General features: G+C 30.5%; 1 long non-coding RNA gene across 2 annotated transcripts in view; it reads right to left on the bottom strand.

The window, feature by feature from the left end:
• Positions 1–17833, bottom strand: part of LOC108903719 — a 162482-nt gene that overhangs the window by 121258 nt on the left and 23391 nt on the right. The window contains exon 1 of one of the 2 annotated variants that reach the window (XR_001964212.2): positions 6933–7288. The exons of the other annotated variant lie outside the window; for it this stretch is intronic. This is a non-coding gene — a long non-coding RNA (uncharacterized LOC108903719). Of the gene's footprint in view, positions 1–6932; positions 7289–17833 lie in introns of those variants that run through there. 2 annotated transcript variants of the gene reach the window in all.

Here is a 17833-nt window from a genome sequence, read left to right as displayed (position 1 = left end):
CTATTATCTCTAGGGGAGGTTCTTTAGAAGAAACTATCACTGAATGAAATCCTGCTTTTCAAAAAAAAATTATATTAAATTAAACTGATATTTTTTTTGATTTGACACAATTTAAATAAAATTATATTTTTCCTACGCAACCTACGCCAATACTATTTACTAATTAACTTATTTCTAATTACAATTATCTATCAAATCTCTTACAACAATTTTCCAATTTTGGACACAGTTTCTATCCTTCCGTTCACTTTTTGTGCTCCTGATTCGTTTTTCTATATTTCTACTTCAATTCTCGTACTGAACTGCTATGCTCCAAGAATAACTCTGCTACCATCTATCTGCTCCTCTATATTACAGCTGGTATTCGGTTTGATATTGGGTATCTGGTCTTTCACAGGAGACTATCCTCTGGGAAATGTTGATATGTTAATATTTGTCAATGATTTACCTTTTTCAATTCCTGTTAATGTATTATATGCTCTATTTCTGTCTTCTTTATTTATTTCTGAACTTTTAATTATTTAAATTATCTTTTCTTAGTATTTCTCTCGACTTTCTGATTAATTCTCCTCCCTACAATTTTTCGAAAATCAACTCTCACATTTTTTTTTCTTCCGTCTCTAAGAAACCGCACTCCTGTTTTTACATTTCAATTTCTCATTGCTCACTACTTAATTTACTTAATACTATTTTACAATAATTTCAAATTTATATAAAAAAATCAATTTAATTTGATCATTACTTTTTATTTTCTTGACAAGCGATTTCTGTCAGATATTTCCTTCTTTCATTTTTACCCCTTTCTTATATGCAATTTATAATACATTATATACAACACTAATTACTGCCAGTTCAATACATTTATTTTCTGTTTTATTTTTTTAATTTCCAAACCAATATTAAATACATCACATTTCCATACATCTCAACATATTAACTTTTTCGTCAGCCCTCGTATACAATTTTTAGTAACAATATATGAAATATTGGACTTTTTTGAACAAAAAAGGTATACTTATTGAAAATGGCTAAAGTCAAATGTTGAAGAGATATTTTTGATTTTTATAAATTAGTATTTCGGATTTAATACCTCCATTTAATGCCTCACGGCATTATACTTAGTACGGATATTTGTGTATTTGGTAACAAATATTATAATATTAATAGTCAAAAAGCTGTATACAAGGGCTAACAAAAAAGTTAATACAAATTTAAGGCATAAGATTGCATGCACGCACGCGACAGCCAAAAATGATTATTATATCATTTTTACCACTCTGAAAAGATTTCTCGTTAGAAAATTTGGAACATGTCTGACTAAAACTTTAGAAATTATTTAGAAGAAACCAGTTTTATTTTTCACTTTGACACCCTGTATCTTTTTTATTATGCGACTTGGGATATAGGTATGTTAGGGTAAATCAACTTTCGCCTAAGGAATCTCTGGTATCATTTGTGCCCCTGCATTTAAATACACCCTGTAGAAGCCTCTTTCAATAATTTGCGATATAAAATCCATAAATGACGATTAAACAAGCATTTTAGTCATTTATAATTTGTACATCGGGTTGAAAACTTGAAATTTTCTTTATTTCTACTAAATTAATATTACATTATATTATTATATAATAAAAAACATCCTGTAGGTATATCAGTTGTTAAAAATATACAATAAAAGAAAAACATCAACCATCTTACCGATTTCCATCTGTCTTTAGCCATAATGGTACTTCTAATGTTAAGGGAACTATTTTTTGAATCAAAATGAATGAAGTACGTATAGATAGACAGAAATGAAATACATATAATCTTATCAATGTCATGAACTTTTCAAATATGTATTCAAGAAATTCTATTAACATGGTTTTAATAAAGACATTATTGACAAGCACCTAACATGGTAAACAAATATATTTATCGGAGTAAGACTTTGAATGACCGTAATGGTGGGTCACAAGAATGCTCACTCAAACCCAGATTAGACGAGAGAAAATTCTGCTTTGAAACGAATTTAATGACCACAAAAAAAATATACAGGGTGAGTCAAAATTCACTCCCCAGCGGCCGGATTTATATTCTAAAATAAAAAATAAAACAAAAATGTAGAATACTAAAATCTCGAAAGCGGAGCCGTTTTCGAATAAATTTTAGTTCAATAAATGCGCAATTTTCGACTGACTAATCAAGTTGGCCGGACAAAAACTGAATGGTGGACTCGGGTGGAAATTACAGTAATTTTTGCGAGAAAATTTTGCCAGATTTGTCAGAAAATATTCCTCTACAACAACGTGCAACTATGTGGTTTCAGCATGACGGTGCGCCCGCACATGCCACATTACAAGTACGACATATTTTGAACCGCAGTTTTCTTAATAAATGGATTGGACGAGGTGGACCAACACTATGGCCACCCCGGTCTCCTGACTTGACTCCGATAGACTTTTGGTTATGGGAATACAAAAAAGAAAAGATTTATGTTACTGTGCCTGTTGGCGGGGATGATGTTATTGGCAGGATTCATGAAGCAGTAGCGGAAATAAATGAAGCTAATTTCTGTTCTGTTACCAGGAGTTTCTACCACAGATTGCAGAAGTATATTAACGAAAATGGTAATGTTTTTGAAGATTAGCCAAAGCCAGAAGGATCTTCGTTTTTGCTATTTCTTATTTTGTATGGATTTTAATGGTGTTAATATTAAACAAAAAAATTATAAATTTGAATTTTTCTTTACAAAACATTCCAAAAACAGCTTCGTTTTCGAGATTTTAGTATTTTACATTTTTGTTTTATTTTTTATTTTAGAATATATATCCGGCCGCTGGGGAGTGAATTTTGACTCACCCTGTATCTAAAGGTATTTTTCTTATAATTTATTCTGAGAGGTAGGACACTACTTAAATATGTAGGTATACAAATTGGAGAAAAATATTTAAAAGAATACATTTAGATGCATAGGAATGTACATAAATATAATTAAATATAATTAGATACCCGACAAATTCATACAAATCAATTTAAATACATTTAGATAGCTTTATGCACTTTTAAATACCTTTAGAAACAGTTTAAATAACTTGCCAGTACACGGAAAACACATTCCTTTAGTAAACTGATAGGGAGAAATTGTATAAAATTTAATGAAGTTAGTGTAATGACGAAAAGAAGTTGATTTAGTTTATTTAAACTAACCTATGTTTATATACATAATAAAGGATGTCCTAAAAGTAACAATTTAAATTGTGCATGCTATAGTATACACGTTGCGGTTAAAGACAATGACGGTGAGCGAGTGAAGATTGTGAAAATTCATGACAAGTGCACAGAGCGTGTAGCTGAGACTTTGCGCAAATTACGTGGAATTTTCGGTAGAAGGAACGCCTCGGATGAATCAACTATGAAAAGTTGTTGAAAAATTCGAACCAATAGGTTCGGTTGCAGACAATAAAAAAATAGACCGGTTTCGTAGATACTGGTTGTTCAGCCGAAAATATTGCCAGGGTGAGTAAGTGTGGCGGAAATTCCCGTAACCTCTCTGCGTCATCGGTCACTGCAATAAAATATTTCAAAAAACATAATGGAGCGGATTTTAACAAAAGATCTGTATGTATCTGCATTATTCAAGATTCAGCTAACCGACCATTTAATGCGCCGGACATTCGTTGATTGGATGTTTGAGAATCAGCAAGTGGATGGTGATTTTACTGAAAAAATCATCTTTAGTGACGATTCGCATTTCCATTTTAGTGAGTATGCGAACAAGCAAAATTGTCGAATTCGTGGCAGTTGTAAAATTCGCAACATAAAAATAAGAAGTTTCATCAAGCTAAACACTTTTTTGCATTAAACATACATATTTCCCTATTTGTCTTTGTTCATTCTTAAGTTATGTAAAAACAGTAATCGTGTAAAACCCCATATTTAATAAAAATATAAACTAAACTTTAAAGCACCAAAAAACACTGCCTGTGAAAAAAGTTAAAACACAAAAGTATGTATACCTAAATACAAAAGACACATCATACATAATTTAGTCAAGTTCAGTGTGAAAAACTACAAAGTACCCTAGCAGTTTTCAGTATAGTAAAGAAATTTTAAATAATTTCAGAAAATTTACAACAGGTTCGCTGTATATCTTTTCTTTTAAATAAACTCAAGAGAAAAATCTAGGGGATTCAGATCTGGTGAATTAGGAGGCCATGGTCCACTTCTTCCAATCCATCTATCTGAGGAGTTTTGATTCAGATAATTTTATACTCGTAAACCATAATGTGATGGAGCTCCATCATGTTGAAACCAATAATTCAGTCTAACTGCTAACAGAACGTCATCCAGCAATGGCTATGGTAACTTTTCATTTAAAAACAAACAGCTACAGCAAATACAGCTCTGAACTACATAATTATTTAATAACCCAGCCCAAATGTTTATTTTTTTTTTTTTGAATATATTTTTTGAATAACTCAACAAAGAAAAATCATCGGAAAATTTTCCACTCTTGATTTTCGAATTGTTTTTGTCTCCTTAATCAAAACCCAGAAGGTCGGGCGTCACTTTTGGGACACCCTGTATAATATTCATTATTTGTATATGTTTTTCTTTTAATTTTTAGGTTGTGTTTACTATGAAAAACAGACAACTATTAAATTTTGCGTTTTCAACTGTCAGTATCCTGTTCTATTACCTACTTGTGTAATATGAGCTTAAGTAGTTGCATACAAGTACATACATAGAGATTACGATAAACTTTATGAAGCAACCAACTAAATAGTAAATAATTAACTAACTGAAATAAAATTTCCAATCGCTTAGGACTGAGAAGTTAAAACTAAGGTTGTGATTACCGCAGAAATTAATTTTCATTGACTCATAATAGTTGCCAACGTTTGTCGACTAATCATATTTTGTAGTAACTAACTGTTTAAGTACCTTATTTTTCGATAATTAGCAAAGCGTTTAATTGTTACATTTGCTTTTTGAGTAATTTAATGGACTCGCTTTTTAAATATTGCAATTATAAACTTTATGGTTGTATTTAATTAGTTGAAATTAAATTTTCAATCGTTTAGGATTTTCGTTATTAAGAACTTATTATTAGACTTACGATTGTTCCATAATATAATTTTAATCCACTTATAAAACCAATTAATATTATTTAAATTAGAATCCATCACTACGCATGAGAGATAAATGTATTATGCTGTATGAAAATGCCTTATTCTATATAAAATTCCCCATATATCATTGGTAAACTTGCAATTCTTTGGTACCTTGGCATAAATGTTTACATTTCAGGTAAACAGCGGTTGTCAAAATTTATAGGGTCAATAACACAACATTCTACTCCCTTATATTTTTTAACTTTTTACTTTGAAGGAATTATAAGAACGAATGTTCAGTTTTAGGAAATATTTTTGCGATTTTCAAGCAATATATATAAAAAAACAAATGAATGTTGCATTTCGAAGTTATTGCATTTCGAAGTTATTAAGCACATTTTTGCTTTTTCAAATGAAACACTCTGTATATCTGTTGTTTTTTCGATACCTCTCTTTCTCTGATTACGTTTTGCACAATATGTTGGCTTATTTTCTGCACATGCCAAGACTGCCATGGAACCACTGCGCAGATATGTTCAGCTGTTAAATTTACTAAACAAATTTTTAAATTCTCTATTAAAAAAATATGTCATTATAAAAGATATTTTATAAAACTATCATCCTGTTCTAAAGAAAGACATACAGGGCCCTCATAAGAGACTACAAGCCACGTGACCAGTAATTTTGACAGTATCAATCGTGCAATGTTGGTTGCCTAAGCTCGATGGTTACGTGACTTGTAATCATTTATGAAGGATCTTTATTGAGTACTAACTTTGTTCAATATTTTCTGCCTCAGATTATACAAGCTACAAACGAAATCGGTCTTGCGAATCATAAAATCATCTCCTCATAAAAAAAATATTTAAAAATTTGGACCCTATGAGGTCAAAACAAAACATTTTTTATGATCAGTATGTAGGTATAGCGTTTTTTTCGTACTAAAAATAACTTATCCTCTTTAACTCATTTACTTTACCCGCCGTTAAATTGTATGATATTTAAGGTTCACCCTGCTTGGCAAAACAATCATATGATTTAATGGAATAACACAAAAAGAAAAAGAAGAAAGAAAAGTAAATCGACAAAAACAAAATTAAAGAGTCCGTGTGTTCATTTTGCTCGACGGTAATAAATAGACAACTTTATGGTGACTATCAAATAAATAAACAGTTGTAATTTATATTATGCTAGTAAGCGATAATATTCGTTGTAGTATCAGAAATAGTCTAAATCTGTGCTCAAGCCGTGTGCCGCTCTATGCTCACGATACACCAGGGCAGGCATTAGGGTGCCGCTAGATACGTATCGAATAAATTGATCGATGCGAAACTTCAGATCAGAGGCAGACATGTACATCTTATTGTACAATAACGCGGATAGTGGGATTACGAAAATGTGAAGCAGTTGATGCTTCATCACCAGTAAAAGTAGCATCTATTACAAACTTCAACGACTATTTTAAATATGCGCCCGCGACCTTGGTAAATGTTTCGTTTTTGAAATGGGTATTTACCGATGGCCGGAGACGATTAATGGCGGAACACTTAGGAGAACTGTTAATTGTTTTCTACAGTTGCTTTTTTTTTGAGTTAGAAATGTTTATTTTGTTAACTTTTGCTGGTACTACGAGGAGGTAGCTAATAACTGAATAAGTATTATAGTTAAATTTGAGTTTGAGAACGAAAACAGAAACATCCGCATAAATAAAAACAGTAACAAAAATGCCACAAACAAATAACTATAATTGTGAATTTGTTGCTTTTTTTGCAATAACACTCTTCATATTGTCTGAAAACTGAACAACTGCCCTTGTATATTAAAAGAAAAACGTACCGCTGTAACATCACAGACAAAACAAGTTATTCATAACCTGCAATTAATTTCAATAGCAGTCTCTCCGAAAATAAACGCACCAGATCCAACTAGTTTACCAAATATCAATAAGATCCCACACCTCTCATTCAATGCTGCAACCTAGACACAGTTCAAAAAAACGGCGCGATGTAACACCTCACAAAAAAAGTCACTCTTTCCACGGTTGCACAATCCAGTTCACGATTTCTTTTAAAACACGTCTTACTCCGGTTCGCCTTCACAATGCTTCATACCAGGCCAACTAGACAACACGAAAGCGTCACGTCAAAACAAAATACGAACAGCTGTGACTATGACCGCAGTCAATCGTCATTAATACTACTTGAGCGGTACTGTAACAACACTTTGGATTCATACCACACCGTAAACTATTACAATCGTCGTGACGCTTGCGCTTAGGTATTGGTAAAAAGTTGATAAGATATCTGTTTTGTTTATCTTTTCATCCAGTACACGGAAAGTCCTTATCAGGCGGCATGAAAATATTTGCTTTGTTACTGATGCAGCAGCAGACGCATAACGCCAACTTTGATATGGAAATTGTTCAGAACGAGAGCCGGAAAAATATTTTTATAGAGCATTAACGCTTTCGCACAGGGGAAAAATCCTCTATTTTTTCGCAGATAATGATATAATAGGGTCACGTTATAAACATTTCGGTGATGGTACGAATTTCTGAATGAAATCAATTTCATCAGTACTTATTTTTGAGTAACCTCGTATGTGGTATTTGCTTTTTTATTTACAAATCCAGCAATATTATAATATGTCTAGTTTTATTATATCATAAGCGAAAATAATGGAAAAAATAGAAGAATTCATTCATACCAAAAATGCACACCTCAACAATTTTGAAATTTCAGATAGTTATTAGTCCAACCAAATTACACTTAGAGAAAAAAAATAGTTACCTGGACTTTTATAAGTGGAAATGGTAAAAGGGCTTATAATAAACCCAAAAAAATAAAAGCGTGTGGGGTGACGGAGGGTTGATCTGGAGGGTTGAAAAGTTGAGAAAAATTGTATCATTGGGATTTCTGACGAAAGTTGACGTCGAACAAAAACGTATCCAATGCAAAAGTTGTAGATCGTGCAAAAATCTACAACTCTTGTAGAGGTCATTTTTACGATAATCTCAAAATTTCCGAGAAATATGCGAAAAACAGTTTTTCTCTGATTTTTCATTTTTTATTTCTCATTTCCGCAAAAATAACTTAATTTTGGCGAAACTTAGTGAGAGTATACCTTTCTCTTTTAAATAACCACAATTTTTTTTTAGATAAAAAAATCTAGAAGTTTCCGAGATATTCATTTTTTCCGGTCTGAAACACATTTTTTTTTTCAAAGAAAAATTCTACTTAGGTAAATCATCGTACAGAGTTCTATAGGTGATAATTTTTTTAGTTTTGACATATAGATACTCTATGGTGAAATAAAAAAATCTGTAATCACAGTTCAAAAACATGCTCAAAAATACAAACAAAAATAAAAAATGACTTGCAACTATTAATTTTTCAGTAATTGTTTATAATTTGTTTAAATTAAAAAAAAATCACTTCTGATTACACCATTCAATTCTACGGAAAAAAATACAACAAAAACTGGGTCTCATTGTCTGACTCATAACTTTATTTTTGTACAGTATTGCTATAAACATCTAAGACGAATTACAAATGCACAAATGATAAATAATCTCTGAATGATTTGAGATTTCAGCAATACAAAGTATTAACTGCAAAGTCTACTGTTGACGCGAAACCCGAAAACCTGAAATTTAGCAAAATCTTTTATTTTTTGTCTGGTTTTATTTGAAAACGAATTTTAAAATAAATTGCATATTTACAGCTACCATTTAAAATTTTTCCTCAGTACGGCTCTGAACGCTTTCAAAATATCTATTGGAGGAACAGTATAAAAGTCAATACAGCACAAAATATCCAACAATTTTTTTTAATCAATAATTTAAAAAGTTGTACCTAATAAAAAAATAATACGAATTTATGAAATGTTTTATTATTTCTAATTAGTATTGCTAATAGTAGTAAAAAAAATTGTTGGATATTTTGTGCGGTATTGACTTTTATACTGTTATGACTTCATTAATTTTGAAAGCGTTCAGAGCCGTACTCAAGAAAAATTTTAAAAATGATTTTAGATTTGGTCAAAAAAATAGCAGCGATATTTAAAGAAATAACCTGATGATGGCCCCTCGAAGATGAAACATCGGATTGCAAAAATGTTGACGCCATTGTATAGAACGAAAAAAGTGGCATAGTAAATATGCAATTTATTTTAAAATTCGTTTTCAAATAAAAAAAAAATAATTAAAACAATTTTGCAAAATTTCGGGTTTTTCCGGATATCTCCGGATCTACCCGGAATTTTAAAACTTTCTAAACGGCATATTATTAGGTATAAAAAAACAAAACTTTTTTCTAACCTGAGCCACCCCGTATCTCTTACCGTCTCCTAGATCCTAATGCTATCCCATTCTTATCTTGGACACACTGTATATCTATGAATTCATCAAAATTTTAAAAAAATAAGTATGTACACTAATTGATCCTACGGAAAAAAAATTATTNTGAATGAAATCAATTTCATCAGTACTTATTTTTGAGTAACCTCGTATGTGGTATTTGCTTTTTTATTTACAAATCCGGCAATATTATAATATGTCTAGTTTTATTATACCATAAGCGAAATAATGGAAAAAAATAAAAGAATTCATTCATACCAAAAATGCACCAACAATTTTGAAATTTCAGATAGTTACTAGTTCAACCAAATTACACTTAGAGAAAAAAAAAATGTTACCTGGACTTTTACAAGTGGAAATGGTAAAAGGGCTTATAATAAACCTAAAAAAAAATAAAAGCGTGAGGGTTGGCGGAGGGTTGATCTGGAGGATTGAAAAGTTGTGAAAAATTGTATCATTGGGATTTCTGGCGAAAGTTGACGTCGAACAAAAACGTATCCAATGCAAAAGTTGCAGATCATGCAAAAATCTACAACTTTTGTAGAGGTCATTTTTACGATAATCTCAAAATTTCCGAGAAAAATGCGAAAAGCAGTTTTTTCAGATTTTTGAACTTGGTGAAAGTATACCTTTCTGTGTTTTAAATAACCACAATTTTTTTTAGATAAAAAAATCTAGAAGTTTCCGAGATATTCATTTTTTCCGGTCTGAAACACTTTTTTTTAAAGAAAAATCTACTTAGGAAAATCATCTTACAGAGTTCTAGGTGATCATTTTTTTAGTTTTGACATATACTCTTTGGTGAAATAAAAAAATCTGTAATCACAGTTCAAAAACATGCTCAAAAATACAAATAAAAATAAAAAATGACTTGCAACTATTAATTTTTCAGTAATTGTTTATAATTAGTTTAAATTCAAAAAAAAAATCTCTTCTGATAACACCATTCAATTCTACGGAAAAAAATACAACAAAAACTGTCTCATTGTCTGACCCAAAACTTTATTTTTGTACAGTATTGCTATAAACATCTAAGACGAATTACAAATGCACAAATGATAAATAATCTCTGGATGATTTGAGATTTCAGCAATACAGAGTTTAACTGCAAAGTCTACTGTTGACGTGAAACCCGAAAACCCGAAATTTTGTAAAATCGTTTTATTTTTTTCTGGCTTTATTTGAAAACGAATTTTAAAATAAATTGCATATTTACAGCTACAATTTAAAATTTTTCTTGAGTACGGCTCCGAACGCTTTCAAAATACCTGTATCTATTGGAGGAGAGGGAGAGGGGACATTAGAAAAGTCAATACAGCACAAAATATCCAACAATTTTTTTTAATCAATAATTTAAAAAAGTTGTATCTAATAAAAAAATAATTAATACGAATTTATGAAATGTTTTATTATTTCTAATTAGTATTGCTAATAGTAGTAAAAAATTGTTGGATATTTTGTGCGGTATTGACTTTTATAATGTTATGACTTCATCCAATTTTGAAAGCGTTCAGACCCGTACTCAGGAAAAATTTTAAATGATAGCTAAAACAAACTAAAAACTTTTTAAGCGAGTACAATAGTAATACCATCTAATTCAGAATTAAAAATAACTAGATTTGGTCAAAAAAAGAGCAGCAATATATTTAAAAAAAAAAATAACCTGATGATGGCCCCTCGAAGATGAAGCATCGGATTGCAAAAATGTTGACGCCATTGTATAGAGCGAAAAAAGTGGCATAGTAAATATGCAATTTATTTTAAAATTCGTTTTCAAATAAAGCCAGAAAAAAAATTAAAACAATTTTGCAAAATTTCGGGTTTTTCCGGATTTTTAAAACTTTCTAAACGGCATATTATTAGGTATAAAAAAACAAAACTTTTTTCTAACCTGAGCCACCCCGTATCTCTTACCGTCTCCTAGATCCTAATGCTATCCCATTCTTATCTTGGACACACTGTATATCTATGAATTCATCAAAATTTTAAAAAAATAAGTATGTACACTAATTGATCCTACGGAAAAAAAATTATTATTTATTTTATTTATTCACTATTCGACTTATGTTTATAGCAATACTGTATAAAAATAAAGTTTTAGGTCAAACAATTAGTTTTTCTTTTAATTTTTTCCGTACAATTGAATGGTGTAATCAGTTTTTGATTTTTTTTTAAATTTAAACAAATTATCAACTACTGAAAAATTCATTGTTGCAAGTCATTTTTTATTTTTTGCATTTTTGAGCATGTTTTTGAACTGTGACTACAGATTTTTTTAGCTCACCAAAAAGTATCTATATGTCAAAACGAAAAAAATGATCACCGACAGAACTCTGTACGATGATTTTTCTAAGTAGAATTTTTCTTTGAAAAAAAAGTGTTTCAGACCGGAAAAATTAATATCTCATCATAAAAAAGTTTGCAATATTTAATATATTGTAATAAAATGAATAATGGCTAGGAATTTAAATAAAACAGGCAAATGCAGGTTAAAATACGAAAAAATTTTAAATAAATATACGTTTGACCAAGTTTGTTTTGGGGAGAATGTAAACCCAAAAACAGTACGCGTTTTGACAGATATCAACCAATGGGAGTGATGAAGGCACCTTGAAACTGAGATAGAACATAAAATAAAATTGAATTTAGTATATGACAAGAAAAGCATCAAAGAGAGGATGCCAAACAATAATTTAATTAAAATATTATGTAATTAACTTTATTCAAAATTAAAACTAGTTGTGATTGGTTGAATTTTGTATTACTAGGATTAAGAATAAGTGATAAAAGAAAAAACATAGTGGGTATATGAAAAATAAAAAGTGTTGCGTTACTTGAGATACAAAAAGGAGAACAAAATTTAGTTGATTTTAAAATTAAAAGTAGGGACGTTGCCCAAATTTAGCCAAAAGTAAAATATTTCTCCAGTCTCCAGGGCAGTGTAAGCACGGAAAATAACCAGCTACACCCTTTCCTGAATTTCCCAGTCATAAAGAAGCACAACAAGTAAGTCCCAGCCAAAATCAAATCAAAAATACCATCCAGTAATAAATAGTAACACCAAGCTGAAGGAGAAACCAAACGACATAATTCACCATTTTGGGAATCGAATGTACGGAACAGCACCAACAGCAGTGAAGAAGTACAGTGCACTGACTCAGAAGACAGATTTCAAATTTCAACCAAGGAACACTACCAAAACAAGAGTTTACATCGAGGGACGTAAATCCTCGGGACCAATAGGAATACGAAGCCCAGTGCCTAAATCAATTTGCCTCAGTTAGTTAGTCACACAAGATATTATTTATTTTTCAAAATACAGTAGATGATAACATAAAAATTAAATAATGAAATCATTCCACTTTGATGAAATTATTAATTCTGGTCAAATTAACTTTAAATACATGTTTTTTTTTAATTTCAATTGCCCCAAGTCATTGACTAGATAGAAAAAACAGCCGTTCTCAGAACCTCACCTTGAGGCAAGATTTCACAAAATTCATACCGTTTTAAAATTGAACAGAGACCTTCTTTCCAAATTAGCAGACCAGTTTTGAACTAAATTGAAAACATATGCTCATATGAGCTGACGCCCAACTAAGAAGAAAATAAGTCTGCTGGTTAGAAGAAGAAGAAGAAGAAGAACTTAAGCCAATAAAGGTAAGGAAAATATACTCACTCAAAATTATAACAGTATATTGCATAAAATTGTGCACATTTTTGCTCATTTAACGATTTATGTATCTATTAATATAAGAAAGATACCTGTATTGGATAATTCAAAAGTTGTAACCCTGTATTTAATTAATAATTTCTGTTTCTGCTTATGAATGTTTAAAAAGATCACGAGCCACCGCTGTATTTTTAAAATTCGCTTGTTAAATGAAATCATTATTTTCCATTATTCTATTTCCGGTTTATAATATATACATAAAACACAGAAAAAAATCACAATTTCCTTTGTAGACACCTTGGATTTGGATTGTGAAATAAAATATTGAGTAATATTCTGAGGGCTACAACAGAAATCTGGGCTGAAATCAGAGTTCAAGTACATATTTTATTTCATTTTATTTACGTATTTGCATTTGTACCTACCTATTATTCTGGATCAATATTTCTATACTATTTTATGTATGCTTCACATGCAGACAATTTCATCTAGAATAGAAAGGAATATTTTGTAGTCACTTTAGACTGGGAAATCTAAATTACTAAAACTATATGTAAGTACTTCTTTAAAATAAAAATGAGTCTATTTATCTGACGCCTGCCGAAATATAAAAAATATTTCGCATCTGTAAAAGCATGTGAAATTTTGTCTGTATTACAAAAACTAAGATACACGACAAATTAGTCATCTCGATTTCTGAATTGGATAGCAGTAAAATAAGAGTATGGAAACAAAAGATTCATAATGACCTGTTAAAAATAAGAGTAATTTGAATTCTTCAATAACTATAAATTTAATGAGGATGCGCATAATTTTCTGATATTAATAAGATCAGATAACACGTATGTTGAAATTTTGGTAATGTAAAAATTTTCGGTTTTTCCATTTGCGTTAGGTGAAATAAAAACTACGCATTACATTTCATCGAAGTGGCAAGTAATGCTACAATGTTAATACATTGCATAATGATATAGTATACCGGGTGATTCAGTTTGGTATTCGCGGCCCTGTATCTCTTTTATTTTAACAAATAGCCATAACAAACCCTATACATTTTTAAATCGCCGCTCAAACTCTATTAAATGACATTATTAGATCGTCTCTACGGTAACATATGTCAAAATTGCTATAGTCAACTGTTTTTGTTCAAATGGCACACTATATATTTTTTTATCAATTCTGGAAGATATTTTTTCTGCATTCAGCTATCTAAGGAAGTCTATAGTTTCATTAGAAATATTGTTAGAAAAACAGCAAGATGATTCCTACTTTCAGTAGGCTTTAGCAGCTTTATTCTGAAAAATGAAAAATTCGCAACATAAAAATAAGAAGTTTCATCAAGCTAAACACTTTTTTGCATTAAACATACATATTTCCCTATTTGTCTTTGTTCATTCTTAAGTTATGTAAAAACAGTAATCGTGTAAAACCCCATATTTAATAAAAATATAAACTAAACTTTAAAGCACCAAAAAACACTGCCTGTGAAAAAAGTTAAAACACAAAAGTATGTATACCTAAATACAAAAGACACATCATACATAATTTAGTCAAGTTCAGTGTGAAAAACTACAAAGTACCCTAGCAGTTTTCAGTATAGTAAAGAAATTTTAAATAATTTCAGAAAATTTACAACAGGTTCGCTGTATATCTTTTCTTTTAAATAAACTCAAGAGAAAAATCTAGGGGATTCAGATCTGGTGAATTAGGAGGCCATGGTCCACTTCTTCCAATCCATCTATCTGAGGAGTTTTGATTCAGATAATTTTATACTCGTAAACCATAATGTGATGGAGCTCCATCATGTTGAAACCAATAATTCAGTCTAACTGCTAACAGAACGTCATCCAGCAATGGCTATGGTAACTTTTCATTTAAAAACAAACAGCTACAGCAAATACAGCTCTGAACTACATAATTATTTAATAACCCAGCCCAAATGTTTATTATTTTTTTTTTTTTAATATATTTTTTGAATAACTCAACAAAGAAAAATCATCGGAAAATTTTCCACTCTTGATTTTCGAATTGATTTTGTCTCCTTAATCAAAACCCAGAAGGTCGGGCGTCACTTTTGGGACACCCTGTATAATATTCATTATTTGTATATGTTTTTCTTTTAATTTTTAGGTTGTGTTTACTATGAAAAACAGACAACTATTAAATTTTGCGTTTTCAACTGTCAGTATCCTGTTCTATTACCTACTTGTGTAATATGAGCTTAAGTAGTTGCATACAAGTACATACATAGAGATTACGATAAACTTTATGAAGCAACTAACTAAATAGTAAATAATTAACTAACTGAAATAAAATTTCCAATCGCTTAGGACTGAGAAGTTAAAACTAAGGTTATGATTACCACAGAAATTAATTTTCATTCACTCATAATAGTTGCCAACATTTGTCGACTAATCATATTTTGTAGTAACTAACTGTTTAAGTACCATATTTTTCGATAATTAGCAAAGCGTTTAATTGTTACATTTGCTTTTTGAGTAATTTAATGGACTTGCTTTTTAAATATTGCAATTATAAACATTATAGTTGCATTTAATTAGTTGAAATTAAATTTTCAATCGTTTAGGATTTTCGTTATTAAGAACTTATTATTAGACTTACGATTGTTCCATAATATAATTTTAATCCACTTATAAAACCAATTAATATTATTTAAATTAGAATCCATCACTGCGCATGAGAGATAAATGTAATCTGCTGCATGAAAATGCCTTATCTATATAAAATTCCCCATATATCATTAGCAAACTTGCAACTCTTTGGTACGTTGGCATAAATGTTTACATTTCACGTAAACAGTGGTTGTCAAAACTTATAGGGTCAATAACACAACATTCTACTCCCTTATATTTTTTAACTTTTTACTTTGAAGGAATTATAAAAAGGAAAGTTCAGTTTTAGGAAATATTTTTGCGATTTTCAAGCAATATATATAAAAAAACAAATGAATGTTGCATTTCGAAGTTATTGCATTTCGAAGTTATTAAGCACATTTTTGCTTTTTTTAATGAATGAAACACTTTGTATATCTTTGTTTTTTCGATACCTCTCTTTCTCTGATTACGTTTTGCACAATATGTTGGCTTATTTTCTGCACATGTCAAGACTGCCATGGAACCATTGCGCAGATATGTTCAGCTGTTAAATTTACTAAACAAATTTTTAAATTCTCTATTAAAAAAATATGTCATTATAAAAGATATTTTATAAAACTATCATCCTGTTCTAGAGAAAGACATACAGGGCCCTCATAAGAGACTACAAGCCACGTGACCAGTAATTTTGACAGTATCAATCGTGCAATGTTGGTTGCCTAAGCTCGATGGTTACGTGACTTGTAATCATTTATGAAGGATCTTTATTGAGTACTAACTTTGTTCAATATTTTCTGCCTCAGATTATACAAGCTACAAACGAAATCGGTCTTGCGAATCATAAAATCATCTCCTCATAAAAAAAATATTTAAAAATTTGGACCCTATGAGGTCAAAATAAAACATTTTTTATGATCAGTATGTAGGTATAGCGTTTTTTTCGTACTAAAAATAACTTATCCTCTTTAACTCATTTACTTTACCCGCCGTTAAATTGTATGATATTTAAGGTTCACCCTGCTTGGCAAAACAATCACATGATTTAATGGAATAACACAAAAAGAAAAAGAAGAAAGAAAAGTAAATCGACAAAAAGAAAATTAAAGAGTCCGTGTGTTCATTTGGCTCGACGGTAATAAATAGACAACTTTATGGTGACTATCAAATAAATCAACAGTTGTAATTTATATTATGCTAGTAAGCGATAATATTCGTTGTAATAGCAGAAATAGTCTAAATCTGTGCTCAAGCCGTGTGCCGCTCTATGCTCACGATACACCAGGGCAGGCATTAGGGTGCCGCTAGATACGTATCGAATAAATTGATCGATGCGAAACTTCAGATCAGAGGCAGACATATCTTAATGTACAATAACGCGGATAGTGGGATTACGAAAATGTGAAGCAGTTGATGCTTCATCACCAGTAAAAGTAGCATCTATTACAAACTTCAACGACTATTTTAAATATGCGCCCGCGACCTTGGTAAATGTTTCGTTTTTGAAATGGGTATTTACCGATGGCCGGAGACGATTAATGGCGGAACACTTAGGAGAACTGTTAATTGTTTTCTACAGTTGCTTTTTTTTTGAGTTAGAAATGTTTATTTTGTTAACTTTTGCTGGTACTACGAGGAGGTAGCTAATAACTGAATAAGTATTATAGTTAAATTTGAGTTTGAGAACGAAAACAGAAACATCCGCATAAATAAAAACAGTAACAAAAATGCCACAAACAAATAACTATAATTGTGAATTTGTTGCTTTTTTTGCAATAACACTCTTCATATTGTCTGAAAACTGAACAACTGCCCTTGTATATTAAAAGAAAAACGTACCGCTGTAACATCACAGACAAAACAAGTTATTCATAACCTGCAATTAATTTCAATAGCAGTCTCTCCGAAAATAAACGCACCAGATCCAACTAGTTTACCAAATATAAATAAGATCCCACACCTCTCATTCAATGCTGCAACCTAGACACAGTTCAAAAAAACGGCGCGATGTAACACCTCACAAAAAAAGTCACTCTTTCCACGGTTGCACAATCCAGTCCACGATTTCTTTTAAAACACGTCTTACTCCGGTTCG

The sequence above is a fragment of the Anoplophora glabripennis genome, unplaced genomic scaffold (genome assembly GCF_000390285.2).
Source record: "Anoplophora glabripennis isolate ALB-LARVAE unplaced genomic scaffold, Agla_2.0 scaffold63, whole genome shotgun sequence".
NCBI lineage: Eukaryota > Metazoa > Arthropoda > Insecta > Coleoptera > Cerambycidae > Anoplophora > Anoplophora glabripennis.
Note: the sequence above shows the minus strand (reverse complement) of the source record. Positions and strands in the feature narration are given on the sequence as shown.